The sequence below is a fragment of the Thermobia domestica genome, chromosome 16 (genome assembly GCF_964235325.1).
Source record: "Thermobia domestica chromosome 16, izTheDome1.hap1.1, whole genome shotgun sequence".
Taxonomy (NCBI): Eukaryota; Metazoa; Arthropoda; class Insecta; order Zygentoma; family Lepismatidae; genus Thermobia; species Thermobia domestica.
In genome coordinates, this window is record NC_137469.1 from 65,143,008 (window position 1) to 65,156,271 (window position 13,264).

The window sequence follows — 13,264 nt, forward strand, 5'->3', positions numbered from 1 at the left end:
TAAAAATCCTATCACATATGCAACCACTTTAAACTCTTATGTAATGTTGGTTGGTAGAATTACAAGGCGCAAGTTACCTTTTACCTACTTCTTTTCTTCCCTACAGATAAGATCAAGAACTAATACATGTGCATGTGCATCAATAAAATACATAAATGCGTTAACCAATCAAATGAAGCAATCCTGCTGTATAAATTAATATGTAACCTACTAAGAAAATGCATTAACTTTTTGCGGCACGGTGTTTCAAAAACGCTTTCTAAAAGCTGGTATAATATAAATACCACCGTGCTTCAGAGAGTTAATCTTTTTAAGTATTTCCAATTGTCGCGCCTAGTTTAATACCTGGCCATCCCTTTTTTGAAGTGGTTCATTGCATAAACATATACAAACTACTACCAGATCGCTATATAGTGGGAGATAACAATTTTCTTTGACTTTAAAAAGTTGTTACGGCTTATATAGCTTATGAAGGCTTTAATAATACGTAGAAAAGAAATCACAATATGGCACCCTGGCCGAGCGTTCGTGTCTATGCACAAAGTTTAAAAATTCGAAGCTTGAATATGTCCGAAACCGTGTCTATATAGGAAGAAATAGGGTCTGAATTCTCTAAATTTTAATATTTAAAGAGGATTAAATTGCATTTTAATTCTCTCTGATGGATTTTTTTTTTCAAATTGTGTCGTAATTCGTTTTTGAACATGGCATTTGGCTTTTATATTGAACACACTATGGGAAGATTTATCTATATTATCATTTACCTATACATAATCTTAGTATTAATATTGATAAGCGTTTATCGAATGTTTTAACATGAAAGAAGTTTGAAAAAACTTGAAGTCAGTGGCGGCAATGGAGTATCAAAACTGGAAGAGAAGAAAAGTGTTTTCCATTTAAAAAAGTGAATTATGACCGAATACTGAACGTGCAATGTTCACCACGTATCTTCTTCCACTTCGATGGATACTACAAAAAGCACAGAAATCAAATTTAATTCAATAAGCAAAAAGCAATGCGAAATCATGATTGTGGCCTCATATATATTCTTACAAAACAAATTCGTAAAAGTTTATACTTAGCAATAACATAATTATTATTTAATGTTATTGAATTTTCGATTACATTTACCGCAGGGGTGGATCCAGGACGGACTTTTGGGGGAGGGGGCGGTGGGTTGTAATACTGCTACTTAGAGCTACTTTTAAGAGCGCCAAAAAATAAACTATATATTTTATTTATATATAAAATAAAAAAGTTTCCTCTTCTGGGGGGGCGATCGGGGCAATCGCCCCCCCTGAATCCGCCCCTGATTTACCGTAAGATATGAAAGAAAAATTTCCTTTTTCTTGAACCCAAAGTTTAGCATTAAGGAGTCATAGTGCGGGAGGAACAATATCCAATAACCCTAATTCCACTACTGATTAAAGTTAAGAAGTCTATTTCCGTACATTCATTTTTTTAAATGTGTATTCTCACCATAAAGGAAAGGAGAAAGCAGTGGCGTATTTAGGGGGAGCTTCCGGGCTTAAGCCCCCCTCCAAAATCTCACTTACTATAGTAAAGTATATGAAATATCTTGCAGAATTTTCACATTTTCAGGCAAAGCCCCTCCCGAAAGTTAGCAAAGCCCCCCTCGAAACAAAATCGTAAATATGCCACTGGGAGAAAGACTATCAAACTTTGGGCTTCAAAACGACCTAGCCTTAGAAAGTATTCCGAAAAAAAAGGGGGTCAATGTTTTCAATGTTTTTACATTATATCGTATTTATCCAGACTTAGCCACAATTTTGCGTCTCGTCTCGAAAATGAGACAAGAATCGATATGAAAAGAATATTTCTAAATTCGAGATGAAATGAGAAATTTGTGGAGTCTCGTAGGTAACAATATTTATACTTTTAAAAGGTCAGAAGTTTACTTTCGAAAATTTGTCTTGTTAAAAATCAGTTAAATAATGGTTCTGTATTGTGAAGCGACTTTTATGTTTATTTGGGTATTGACATTGATTATGGAACCTGGATGATATGTATATTCTTTTCTGTTTGTCAACAGTTAGCTCTATATACCATTTAAATTTTTCTATTACTAAGTGCAAAATTCTACCGAAAGTACTTCCAAAACTCAACTATATAAATTCACAAAACGAGACGACACAAGACGAGAAAGAATTCTCTCGAGAATCGAGATGAGATGGGATTTCTACAAAATTTATGAGATGAAACGAGAACACTTTATTTCTTGTCTCGTGAACAACGGTGACTATAAGTTGATAGTGAAACGAACCTTGATAAGGTTAGTGAATGCAGGCACGAGTAAATGTGAGGATAGCGAGACCGAGCTCGATCGACTGGGAATCTGAGCGAGCGTGAGCCTCATTTATACATTAGTGAGCGCGAGTTCCTTTGAGGATAATGAGTCTAAGTCCGTCCGAGTCCCGAATCCAAAATAGATATCTCTGGCTGATAGTACCTGTGCCTTTGGCGCTTGTGGTTTCGGGTACGATTCCCGGTGGGAGATATCGATCGCACTACAGTTGTTTAGTCAGACCCCCACCCCCTTCCTCTAAACTGAACGTCTCGCCCTAACAGCCCCTCTCCTAAAATACACCGTAAATACAAATCAAACAATGAACAACCCGGTGTATGATATAATAATTTGAAGCGGTAAATAAATTACACACTAATATGAATAATTAAGAGTCTTCATCCCGGCGAAATTAAAATACCGCTAAATTTACAGTAATTATGTGATATCTCCAAATAGATAAAAGATAATCGAAATGTGGAACAAGAGCGCCCTAGACAATATTATTTTACATGAGAAACCGTTATCAGGATTCACTTATCTGCTTTCGATTTCGAGCCATTTTGAAAATCGGCATTTATTTTTGCGTTTCTAAACAGCTGAAAACGGAAAGCCACTAGGTGACTTGTGATAACGGTACTTGTCGCAAAATAATATTGTCTAGGGCGCTCTTGTTCCATATTTCAATTATCTTTTATCTATTTGAAGATATCACATAATTACTGTAAAATTAGCGGTATTTTAATTTCGCCGGGATGAAGACTCTTAAAGACGCTGATCCCATATTTCTCATAATGCGTTTCAAGTATTATTAAGACTGTACTAATGAATTTTAATATTTACCTTAATCGTTAATTCGCAAATACCTCCTTTCCAGTCTTTAATTTTATACTTGATCGATGTAAATTACTACTTAAACACACTATTTTTTTTTAAATTTAAAATAACTGCTATTAAATAGTCCACAAATAACACAATACATTAATTTATATTTGCGTGATTTGTGTCGTTAAATTATGTGATCTAAAAAGAAAGAAATATTGTATTGAACATGCGTAGTGTACAAATGCATGTGCATTTTGCATTCGTAAGAACAAACCTTTCTCGTTTGTTTTTATTTCCTACCGTATGTTTATATTTCCTGTTAAAGTTATAGCACTGACGCAAAACAATAAAGATAAAAAGTAGATTTTTCTGTTATATAAAAATAATATCATTGAAAGAAAAATACTTAGTCTGGTAAGGCAAAGAACGATCTTCAAAAAGTTTCATACCAGGAACCCTTTTATCCTTTTTCTTGAGAAGTCTTAGTTGTATATTTTAGTGTATATTTAAACAAGTATTAGTGTTACAGTGTATACATCACGAGAAGGAATATCGTTTATCTCAGTGTACATTTTAAAAAAATGGCTCAACAACAGCGGCTGATCTAAAAGTAAAAGCTGGGGGGAGTAGCCAGAAGTCAGACTGTGATAGGTATACAGGATGTTCATTTATTATGTAGCCAAAATCCGCAGGTGAAATCCTCATACCTACACAGAGAAAAATCCGTTCTCCGGACAGCGGTATATTGTATAAATATACAGTATCCTCTTGCTTACTATAGAAATCAGTACGGAGCATATCTTATCCGTATGCTACATAGGCACTGCCCTTAGGTGTTACATCATGCCGTTGCAGGATGTCTGACATCTAACAGTTTTCCGTATATCACATGCATATACTTATGTTACCTTCGTCAACTATATGTTACTTACGCCCATTTGTATGTGAGATCCTGACCGCCTACATTATTTCATACGGAAAGTACGTATAGATGGTACACTTATACGGAAAGTACTATAAAACATGCGTTTTCAGTTATACGTCTGCTGTACGTTAAATCCAAAAACTACAGGAATTACGCATGTAACCTATCTTTTTAAGTACGCCACCTACAATTTTTTTTCTCGGTGTAAACAATAAATGATTCCTAATTCCATATGAATATAGGGCGAAAAACGCGTTGTTTCAAAGTTACGGGATGCCAAAATCGAGAAAATTGTAACTTTGAGGCTGCCTAGGTCGAAAACCAAGAGAGATATCAACGGCGGTTCAAGACATATTAGAGGAACTAGTACGTTGTCTATCTAAATAACCATGCTTCCGCTCTCTTTCTTCCCTCTCTCTAAAATCATATGCGCCGGCACAACCCAAATCTGAAACATGATTATTTAGACAGACAGTGTACTAATTTCTCTAATATTTGTTTAGCCGCCTTTTATATATATATATCTCAGTTTTCGGGCTAGGCAGCCTCAAAGTTACAATTTTCTCGATTTCGGCATCCCGTAACTTCATAACAACGCGTTTTTCGCCCTATGTTCATATGGACTTTTTTTTTTTAATTGTTTAGGTATGAGGATTTCACTAGCGAATTTTGACTACATAATAAATTAACACCCTGTATAATGAGTTTAAGCTGGGGCGGATCCAGGGAGGGCGATCCAGAAAAGGAAACTTTATTATTTTATATATAAATAAAACTCATCTCACAGTTTGGAGCTCTTAAAAGTAGCTCTAAGTGGACGTATTTTATCCCACCGCCCCCCAGAAGTCCGTCCTGGATCCGCCCTTGGTTTAAGCAAATCATTTTAATTTGAAATCCATTTACTCACTTCGTTAACAGAAACTAGGAATATCTAATGTTTCAGAAATTTTGCAATAAAGAAGAAAAAGGAAAGCTTAGTATGAACTGTCAAAAATATATAAGTAATACTTCAATTATTTTTGTCACTCAAAATACTGGGGGGCTCAGGGTAAAATCCGCCACTGCTCAACAACAGATTTCCCCCTCATTCTCCATTCTCAAATCAAAAATTTGACTGTAGCCATGGCAACAGGCTTTTATCATATTGAAAATTTACTAATGGCGTGATATTTTCTCAATTAATATCGTAACCGAAAATGATGGTAGATTTCTATCCTTTCTACTGTTTGCAGAGAGATTAGAATGAAGATGGAATATCTTCTTGGGACGCTTAATTGATTACAGAAAACAGTTTCTCGCTATCTATTTCCGTTTTTGCTCTACAACGATCAACGCTGAAACCGAAAGTGGTTGATTTCTTCCACTTCCGGTTTGAATAGAGGGTTCACAGAACAATTATACCTATTCTTAGAGCCCTATCATTTTTAAAAACTCTTCTCACTATCTCTTAACGTTTTTGCTCTATATAGATCAATATTGAAACCGGAAGTAGCAGTTGATTTCTTCCACTTCCGGTTTGAATAGAGGGTTCACAGAACAATTATACCTATTCTTAAAACCCTAAATTCATTTTTAAAAAACTCTTCTCACTATCTCATCGTTTTTGCTCTATATAGATCAATATTGAAACCGGAAGTAGCAGTTGATTTCTGCCAGTTCTGGTTTTAATAGACAGTTAAGGATGGACACGAAATGTATTCTTGGCACACTTAATCAATTGTAGGAAACCGCTTGTCGCTATCTATTACCGTTTTTTTTTTTTTTTATTCTATAGCGATCAATGCTAATAATAGATTCCTATCACTTCCGTTTGAATATCGCTCCATCAGTAAATTTCATTTCTGACTTTTAACCCTGAACACCCTGGACAAAATTAATGGTGATCCATCAAGTGGTTCTTCAAATTTTGTGTCCTCCGAACGTACACACGTGTATAAAAAGCTTATAGTTTCAAATTTTGCAATCTACTTAATTATCAGTAGAGAATATTCTAGTTGGTTCGATTTAACTATAATTACATATATTTCTAACTTGAGTGACAGATAATCGTATTAAATTTAACAAATCACATAGAAAAGTTTAAAGTTTTTTTTTTTTTTTTTAAGTTATGGTCTGTATGCTACAGGAGATGAGCAACTAATGAAACTGAACGATTATGGAATGTATAACAATGTAGGAAAAATAAGGGAATCCCAAGAAAATTGTGTCCGTGAGTTTTCTCGTGGCTCTCATGTTTCCTATAATATTCTCGTTCCATTACTTCTTTCATATTTATTCCCTTTCATAAATCATTTCTCTCCTTTAGTCAACATGGCATTATCGTAAAATGTAACACTTAAACATTACATGAAACATCAATATGTATATTAATGTGTCCTATTGGCAATGCATCAATCAAAGTTAATACATTTTCAATTTTGGTATACTTTCTAATTACAGCATATTTGATACAATGATAGTATTCTTTTTTTTTTTTAAATTTGTTTACATCTTAAATCTTATACATTTTAGTGTGACTTCCTTAATTTTGTCCAAATCAGTTGTTTATTGGACTAGTAGTCATAGCAAGAGGAATTAATTGTATGTCCTTGACGCTGTGGGAAATCACAGTGTCAGTATATCTAAGAATATTAATTATTGACGTATGTAAATAAAATACTGGTGTAATAAAGGGACACGGTGCCTTTGTGATAGAGCGCTCACCTCTGGTCCGAGGGATTCTTGGTTCAGAAGTATGTGGTGGGCGACATCATGTCCGTGGGTTTTCTCGAGATTCTCCCACATTCTTACTCTGTTTCTCTCATATTTTCATTTTCTCTATTCTTTCATATATATATATATATATATATATATATATATATATATATATATATATATATATATATATATATATATATATATATATATATATATATTTACTTTCATTAATCATCTATCTCCTTGAATAAGGAAGCATAGTACGTAAAGTTAAAGATTTCATTATTACTATTATTATTACCTGTGGAATGAGACCATAGTTAATCAATTCTTGTATAATGGTATTTCTATTTCTAACTCACATTTTGAACCACAATGGAAATAAACTCACAACCCTACCCCTGCTGAACTAAGTTACTGACACCGACTAACTCTACTAAGAAAATGGGCTAGAACTTGCCCTCTGGTAGAACACTGATAGAAAATAAGGCACAGAGAAGTACGTCATATGGTGCTTCTAATCTTTAATGATCTTTGTATATCATACTGTAGCGTAATCTTGATCAGACAAGTATTGATTTACCGCTTGTTATTCTTTTCCCTCTATCTCTTTTCAGTTGTAACTGCTATCTTATTAGATAGAGTTGAGTATCTATCCATCTTTATTTTTTATCCCATTGTTTCATATGGAAAACTATTTTTCTGTTTTTTTTTCTGAAATTAATTAATATTTTAATTAAATAATTTGCATTATACTGGATGGCATACGAAAGAATCTTCCGGCATATCTATGTAACTAAAAATAGATGTTCAGTAACAATGTTTGACGGCTGACTCCTCCCATCGCTGTTCCGATTTTGATGTTTGGGGTCATTGAGTGAACCCTAGCCTAACTTAGGTTTCGTAACATCATATTCGGAATTGAAGTTGAGAAGGGTTGAGGGGCAAGGCAGGGATAACATGTAAAACTGAAAAAAAAACCCTACCAATATTAGTGTGCAATCATTAGTTTCCGGAGACGCTGAGATGAATAGTGATATACCCAATGCCATTTAAGTAGCCTACTAATTCAGCCCCATCGACACGGAGGTGAGGGTGGGTAGGATCGGGAGTGCCAATATCATTTTAGCGATTACAGGAACTATGGATTGGACACTAATATGGGTCGTTCTCGATTATTTTTATATATCACCTCTTCCCACCCTTATTTCGATGAACTTGGACTTAAATCCCATCGAAAGTGCCACTATTCATCTCGCAAGGAACGGACATGGACCTGTCATCCGGACATCCGAATCAAACCTAGTTCATTCGATAAGCATAACAAAGGTATGTTTATGCATTAAAAAATAGGTGCCATGGACAACGGGGTAATTCCCTGGGGCACATTAACCCTGTTATTATGAGGAAAATCGTAGACTCGCAGTGAGATAGGTATTGCATCAACATTGTTCATTGGAAAGTCATGGTTTATAGTTCATTCTCTTCAGCATGATACAAGCTTTCCAGAGGTGCTATATAATGGAACCCATAACGTACTTGAACGGGGAAAATTGGGAGAATGACAGGAAAATTCCCTCCAAAAATCCCTCTCATCAACTTTGGACCCCTCTGGAGTGGCCCCAGGTAAAAGCACACAATCTAAATGTATCAACCACAATACTGAAGGTAATAAGAAATGTGTGTACCAAGTTTTGTATTGATAGACGAAATAGATATGAGGGAAAAGCTTGTATACCAATACACGATTTATAGTAGGGGAGCTTAAGGCAAAAAAATGGCCAAACCCTGCACTTTGTGTTAAAAAGGTGCCACTCGGATATGTTGTTCCCCTGATCCAACTAAGCAGGAATCGAAGTGGCCCCACTCCGACAGGTGGCCAGAATCCAATATGGCGGCTATCAAAGATGGCCGCCTCTGCGAATTCATAGTGTTGGTTTTAGAGGCATATATCTCCTTAACTAATAATCCAATCTTCACGATTAAAAACCTAAACAACGTAGGAGATAACAGGGTTTAATAAATGGGCAAAAGGTTTTACCTAACACTGAAATTAACACCTACAGAAATTATTTAATTTGGAACTTTACATTTCTTTTGATGGAGTTTACTCATATTTTTTAAAATAACAAGTAAACGGCTGGGATTATCAAAAAAGATGTCCTGTAACATTTTAAAGAGTGTTAAATTATCTTTCGTTTGGTGTATATTTCAATCAGATTGGTTAATAAACAACGAAGTTATGACAATTTAAAGATTCGCATTGAGTCGATTGATTTTCCCAAATGTTCATTTACCGTAATAAATCATCACTGATGGATGCTGCATTGTACGAAACAAATCATTCTCTTGTGATGTGTTCTTCATAAGTCCCATTTTCACCAGAGCACAAGACAGCCTCACCGAGCCGGGTTATATGAATCCAATATGGCGGCCATTAATTATCATCCATAAAGATGTCTTTTTCGAAATATTTATTGCAGTATCTAGATTTATAAACAAGTATGACAAAGTAATAACAAACATTTTTCTCTCCCTCATCCTTCTGCCGCACAGAGTAAGTATGGGAAGGAATGAACTCCAAATCATGTTTCGAAATACGTCAAAAGAATCGGATAGAACTGTGTGTTTAAAAAACTTGGAGTAATAACAACTGCACTATTCACGAAGTATTTCTATTGGAAGTAACAATGGCGTAAATCCAGTGTAATATTTCGGCGGGAATAGTTCGGAATCACACAAAAAGGAAAAGTTTGAGGCTCCTCCGCAATTCTTGTGTTACCAAGAATTCGTCGATTCAAATTGAGCGATGTTTTTAAATTGTACAAAACACGGTTAAGGACGATTATGAAGAAGCCTGAATCAGAAGAAATAGAAGTTCATAGTAGAAGATTTCATGAAAGGATTCTTCGTCACAGGCCAGAGCTAACAGCTCATCTGTCCGGCAGAGATGTTTTGCTTTCAGAAGGATCTGACATAATAAGTGAGCTGGAGAAAGACATTGATGAAGATGCTATGGCACTAAGTTTTTACTTTAAAAAAAAAAAATATAAATTTTTTTTATAATAAATGTAATTGAATTGTGTTTTTGTATGATGTTCCCTTTCCTTGAGATTACATGCTATGTTGAATGTATCACTGACTAGTGACACCGAACCTACCGGGCCCGTATGGGCTCGTCATCAACAGCCACTGATACACTCACCAAGCCAATCATCTACGGAAAATAGAACTCAAATTTGGCCCGAAATATAAAGCTTCCAAACTCTCTTCCATCTCGACTCACAGTCCGATATCCAGGCCTGCAGTTCATCATCCACATCCCATCCGGAAATAGGTTGTGAACCACGACTACAGACACAGGACACCGACCTCCGAGTGGAGCTGGCGCTGAGCACAAAGAAGATCTTGATGTTGTCTGTGAAAGCCCTATCTGAATTAAAAAAAAAAAAATCTTGAAACAGAATTTTGTAAATTAAAAAAAAAAGTCTAAACTGAGATTTTGATCGAAACTGATAAGATGAGAAATTTTCTACAGATTCGGTTGTTTTCAACTCGGTCACACTAAGGAAAGTCTCTTCCCTGAATTTCACAGCTATTTCATTTCCCCAGTAAACTTATTCTGTACATACTGCTCTCTGTTTTGATCATGCTTCGCATGCATACCAAAAACATCGACTACATATTTCTATGACTTCTTAAAATTACAAGCTAATTAGATTTAGTATTCGAAAAGAAAGATGCGTTCACGGCTAGTAAGTTTTATTCTTCAAAATATTCATGAATGTATTATTGGACAAAATATTCGATAATAAGAAAATATTTACATTGAACTGACATACCCATCAAAATAAAATTTTATAAAATCAATTTCTATACTTTTCAGAGCCGAAACATTCTTTACTTTTGCTCATATTCTCGAAATATTCATATTCTTTAATATTCATTTAATATTCTTGCCTTCTAGAGCATTGACATTGTATCGACACGCAAAACAAACAAAAGGACACAATAGAAAATACGAAACACTACTGAAAATAATAACTTCACTGCTTACATGTTGTAGTTAGCTTATTTCACTCCTGTATATATTCTTTGGTGCTTACACTCCTCTGTGCGTCGAGATTGTGGCCGGCGGAGAGGATTTACGCTCTTCGCGACCTCTCTTCAGCTCGGACCCACATGACAATCTAGCACAGGCAAAACATTCATGTACATATTGACATCACACTTAAACCTAAAGCCCTAATCTAACTATACTAACTTAACCTAAACAAGCATATATATATTAAAAAAAAATCACACATATATTTCATAAAGCACCATACTTATTTTGCCTTTATATTTTGTTTTGTTTTGCTACCACATTCCTGCCGAAGACGCAGTGGTTAGTTTTGCATCAGTGTCGCTCTGAATATATTGAATTTCTTAAAAAAAAAAAAAAAAAGGAAAAGATATTTACTAGTAATTAACAAAAAATTCAATTTCTAACTTGATGGGTATCAGGTTTTTAAAATATTACGTAGGTTTAGCCTATTGATGAAAGTTTTCAGTTATCGGTACGCAAAATGCATGTACCCTTGCACTTGACAGTAGCCGTGAATCTGACACTTGTTTACATCTTCAACATTCATAATCATTCTATTTCAAAAAACCAAAGAAAACATGCCAAAATAACTAAAAGTTGAATTTTGAGCAGAATTACCGAAATGAATACTTTCTAGATTTTGGGGAATCTAAAACATCTTTTCATCACTGGGGAAAATGTGTGTGGTACACACATTTTCTTGAGATTACACCAATCGCTCTGTGCTGAGATTCTAGCTTTCTTTCCCCCCCCCCCCCCCATCGAATGAAAACACGATGTCACATTGCCTGAATCTACATGTGTGCGGCGTTGAGGGAAACTTTACGAACTTAATGCTTCATATTACGAATATTACACGTACACCAGAAAATATATTCACACATGTTTGTCAGAACAAGGAAATTTTGACGCCAAATACCTGGATTGAGTTTCACTTTCACTATTCCTTACTTACTTGAATCCTCTTCTTACACAGCGACTGAACGGATATATTAACAACAAAAAAAAAAGGTTCCTGACGACTTTTCCACCCGAGATTCCTGGGAAACTCGTAAAACGTGGTCTCAAAACAGTTTTAGGATACTAACTCCTACAGCACCTATCCAGACAAAACCATCGAGCGTGGCTTGACTTCTTCTTCCTCAATGTCTGCACCACTACTCAATGTTCTCTCTCCTTCACCGTCTCCTCTGGCTTCTCTTAGGTTCTCTGGCTGACCGAGAACGCAAAATTTGCTAAGGAGCTCATTCCATAACACTAGACATCTACAGGCTAGTATCCATTATGTTATACGAAATCACTTCACAATTGGACTATTTCTGGATTAATAATCTGTTGAAACACCAAACACCGTACGTTTATCTCTGATGACAATTTTCAATATTCGCCAAAACGAAGAATTTAACACAATTTAACGTGATCACAAATTATTCCACTTTTCTGCAGACGCTAAACACTGCACGTCTGACTCTTGAAATGGCTGACGCCGTAAGACCAAGAGTTACAAGAAGATGATCCCTAATTGGAAGATAATCATGACGTAATGATCGGATGATAGGCTTCTGTGCGAAGATCAAAGAAAACCGAAATCTCAGCCGCAGCTGTGATTGTGGATTATCCAATCAGATAATTTTACTTCGAAACAAAGAGATGCACCAAGAAGAAATTATGGCTGACTTTATTAATTTGGAATTTTGAAGAAGATTTTACGAAATAAAATTTCTAGCTTTCTTGTGAAGATTCCCTATGCCGAAATATGAATAGAAACGAATTGAAAACCATTGAAAAAGCTGAAATATACACTTATTTGTCTAAAATAATAATATATTCATGAATAAATGCGTAAAATATATAAAATATAATTAATAATCATGTAATCTTCATATAACATCTATTGAAACGCTCTGTTTTACTAAAATTACGCAAAATTCTCGATCTACGGTTTTCTACTATAAAATAAAAGTTTCTCTTAACATTCTAAATAAATTTTTAAAATTTTCCTGCCAATATACAAGGTGCTCAAAAGCATCGGGCCATGTTACGTTATGCTGGGCATAAGGTAACATCCTCCGGGAGCTTCGGAAAAAAAAAATCTGAACTTATGAGTTCTTCTTAAGTTGTTTTTTTTTCTGTTACTACTAAATTACTAGACTATACAAGATAAAACATCCTTTTTTTTCTCTCTCAATTCTAATTACAACTATACATTCTAATCAAGCCTAACCTAACCTTAACCTATAAACTAAGTTTTTTTTTTTCATCCTTCTAATAATTCTTTTCTTTTCTCTTCTGAACAGCGAAACAGTTTCAGATTGTCAAAACTCTGAACTCCTATGTTTTCTCCCTTCAGAGTTTGCAATCTCGCCGAATTTCGAGATAAAGATACCACTTGGTAAGGTCCGACGTATGTGTGCATAAATTTAGC